The following is a 4,439-nucleotide window of genomic DNA, read 5'->3' on the forward strand; positions in this document are numbered from 1 at the left end:
ACAGAACGCGCGAGCGAGCATCGTAAGTAACCACACACATATCCGACACCATCACGTACTCAACCGAATGATCAAAACGAACCCTTTTTTTTTTGAAAATCCAAAATCATAGTTTTCTCCGAATCTCGCTCGGGACATATCAAACCGAACTTCAGAAATCGTTGTTACGTATCAAAATCATGGGCATAAAACCCTTATTTCCAACTCGACAGATAAATAAATAATCATAGTGAAGAAAATATTAAATTTTCCAAAAGTCCATAAAGGTAGCATAGAAAGGCCGCGGGCCCCACGGACGACGGTGCCGACCGTCCGAGCCCGACTACGAGGGGTAGGGGAGAGTGATGTCTTATGAACTTACATATTATGTTTGGGGCGTTTCGAGGTCGTATGCAAAAGTTACGGACGTTCGTAGTTTCGAAGTCGTTTTTGGAACAAGTCTTTTTGAAAACAAAATTCTTTTGAAAATAGAACTTCTTTTGAAACCTTAAAAGTTTAATCCTACAAAAGACATAAGGGTCATAACTCAACCGCGTTAAAGATACGAACATCAAGGAACTTATACGAATCGCTTACACAATTTTTCAAACTCAACCATACCAAGAACATACAAACCACAACACGAGCAAATACGATTCACAAACATACTTGAAATTTACGAATGGAATTACCCCGAGGCACATATCATGTCATACCTTAGTTCCGTCTAAGACATGCCAAAAAGAAAAGAAGGGTAAGCTTCACATACCCGGCTTGCTTCCTAAGCTAATCCAACGTAAGTTCGTCTTCTCAAAAATCTACAACATCAATAGGCATCGAACATTAGTCCCGCTAAAGGATCCAATTCCAAACCATTGCTTTTTCTACGTAATTTTTGGGGCAGCACTTCCCCTATAACTTGGACGCCCCAGAATTTAACTCGGCCAAATCTTCAACAAGAATACCAACAATTCACACATGGACAACATTATCTTCCACAAATTCATGAAACTATATTAAAATTTCTTAAGATTCTAAATCAGCCCACCAACAAGTACAACACCAACTTGACACATTAAACTCTCATTTACATCACATAATCCATGACAAACAACCACCAAAATACAACATATAATTTGGTTCACCATGTTCCACCGGAAAACAGCCCCTACACGGCCCAACTTCACCATACATGATTTCATGAACATCATTTATTCTCCACACATTTCAACAACACACAATCATGTTAAATACAATTAAATCACTATCACCACACAACACACGGCCAACCTTCAACTTTCACAACTCAACTTCAACATTTATACTTTCATGTTTTCCATTCATTTTCACATCCTACAATATCCATATTCAATCCCAAATGCATTCTAACATCACCAATTCTTTTTTTACAATTCCATGGCATCTCATTTATGTTCAATTCATAATTGTTCACATATTCAAATACCAATTCCGAAACCTTCCAAACAATAGTCAAGAATGTTTCAAATAATCCGCTCGACATTTCAAGCGCCGAACCAACACACTACCTAAAATTATCCAAACTCAACAAGAATAATGACAACATATTTCTTTCTTTCAACTTCATAAATCACACCAACAATTCATACTAACAACATTAGTTTCATAAACACAAGAACACTATATTCAATTCACTTTAACTTCTAAAACAACTTCCGACAACTACAACTTGAACTAGAATTATCAAACTTCCATTTCTCATCATAGATTCCATTGTAACAACAACCAAAATACTTAAGAAAATTGATTCATCCCTTTCCATACTATACCACAACCACACGGCCTCAACATATAGTCCATATTTTTCATGAATTTCCCTTTATTCTACACACTACAACATACACAACCATACATAACATATGTTAAGATTAAATTCTTACCCTTTTCCAACTTTTCCGCTTGCCAAAAGTTAAGCTCTTTCTTGCCGTGATATTTATACCACTTTGTAGAGAATCTTGAACTTAGTAGGAATACAAACAAATTATAATTTTGAATCAAAGTTGAAGGCTTCAAGATTTCTCTTCTTTTTTTTTTTCTCTTCTTTGCCGAAATTTCTGGAAATTTGTGGAGCTTTTTTGCTGAAATAAAATGAAGTTTGTCCTTTTAAAAACGCAACGTCGGTTTTACTGTAGCTACAGTACTGTAGAAGTACTGTAGGGGCAGTAATTGTATGGTACTGTAGCGGTACCGTTGAATCTTGTTTTCAGACGATGGAGTTCAGTTTGTAACGTCTTATAATTCTCTACTCCGATGTCCTATCAATGAACGGTTTGTTGCATTACAAACTAGACTCGACGAACTTCATTTTAGACTTTTTAAAACACACTTAAAACTCCACATATACTATGAGATATGCGCACTTCCATAGTTGACTTAAAAATTCGCATTTCCCCAAGATTTTTCGTCAAAACTTATTTCTTCGATTTACTCGATCTCTCGAATATTCCGACGCACAAAATGCGGGATATAACAAGGTTAAAGATTGAATTTTAAGCCTTATGAATAGTAATTGGCAAATGTGACCATTTGTAGGTTTTGAGCAACCGGGATTTGACTTTTGGCGAGCGAAAAAGGCAAGAAAGGTATGTAAAGTTCACCTCTCCTTCTCTTGGCATGTCCTAGTTATGATAGGTCAAAATCCGACCCTCGTGGAAAGTCCCACTCCCTCTAGGAACGACACCTAGATTTATTCCTTTTTTCATTCGGTAGAATTGAATCAATAACTTACGCGTTAATGTAAAGAATGTTCAAATGTCCGTAACCTTTGAAAAATGAAAGCGTAATGCCTTGAAATCTCCGTGGATGACCCCACGAGACATAATGACCATGTTTTTATGTTCGTTACTCGACTTGACCCGAGGTGGATCCACAATTCCCAAGACTTCCCTTTTTGACCTATTTGACCCATTTTCGTACGATAATTAGATAAACTCTTGGGTATTGTTCCGACTACTAATCGATAGTTGTTTTAACTAGTGTTGAGACCGATGAAATATTTTGACAAATCTCAACGGTTTTAAAAAGCTTGCTTCGACGTAATCCGTTAGAACATCCAAAAAGGTACGTACACGATTGTCGTCTTATTTCTCTCCTAAATGACTTATCGTTCGCACCGACTTATGAAATGTACTTTGGGGCAATTCTCGTCTTTAGTTTCGAATTTGATATGTTCTCGTGGGCCCTCTCTCGATATGAATATTAAGGCACAAATATTATGATATAAATACTCGATACGAGTGGCACGATACGAATATTTGATACAAGAATATCTTCGTATAAGCATTGTGATATAAGTATCCGTAGTAGGATATTTGACATACGTATTTGGAAATAACGTACTCCGATATGAAATTTGACATAAGTATTACTCGTCACAAGTAATCCGATTCGACTATTCCGAAATAAAATACTCCGATACAAGTAGCCCGAAACATGGATACTCTCAATCTTCGATATAAGTATTTTGTCATGAATATTTTGGGATAAATATTCCGACATACGCGCTCCGATGTGGTTTTGATATGCGTAACTGCTATTATAATCACATAAATATCTCGATAAAAGTACATTACTATAAGTACTTTGATATAAGTATTCGACATAAGTATTTTGATACTGAAGATTCCGATGCAAAATTTTGATACAAGAACGTCGCATAAAATATTCCGATATGAGTCTTCCGATATAAGCATTCCGATTAAATAATCTGTTACGAATAATGGACGGACGTTCGATCATTCCTTAGAGTCTTGATTTATGTGCATTTAGTTTCTTACTACTACCGCTTCGTGCACCTTAAGATCTCCTTCGCCGGATCCGGGCCGGTATGTATCGTGCTTGGTTAGCCGAGCCCTTTGTCCGAGGGGGTTCACATAAATTGCAGTACGAGGTGTTAGGTTTGCCGGTACCGTGGTATATGTCGGCCCCTAGGACACCGTGTATACGGAGCATGATATGTCCGTCTCCGGAGTACTGTGGTATATTGTTATACCTCGCATTTTGAGTGAATTCGGAAAAAATTGGAAACAAGTCGGGATGGTAGGAATTAAGGTTCTAATGGGATGTTTAAGGAAAATATTGACGGGAATATTATTAAGTTAGGGACATTGTAATGTATTGATTTTGTTTGGTTCATAAGTTGGTTATGAGAAATTTAGATGTAGAAATATCTAGAAAGGCTAAGGGCAAAATTGGAATGTCGGAAAATGATTTTAGTGAATTACCAACCATATGGACCAAGAAAATCGGGCTTGGAAAATTTGAAAAAAAAATTTGAGCCCAAGCCATGTAGTGTCGAAAAGCCATAGGGTTGACAAGCCCATGGGAATTAATTAAATTCCCATGTGATTAATGGATCATTATATAGTGGAAGATTCAAGAAAAATGAAGAGAAAGAATAGAAGAAGAACAAGAGCAAGAGA

The sequence above is a fragment of the Lycium ferocissimum genome, chromosome 9, assembly GCF_029784015.1.
Source record: "Lycium ferocissimum isolate CSIRO_LF1 chromosome 9, AGI_CSIRO_Lferr_CH_V1, whole genome shotgun sequence".
Lineage (NCBI taxonomy): Eukaryota > Viridiplantae > Streptophyta > Magnoliopsida > Solanales > Solanaceae > Lycium > Lycium ferocissimum.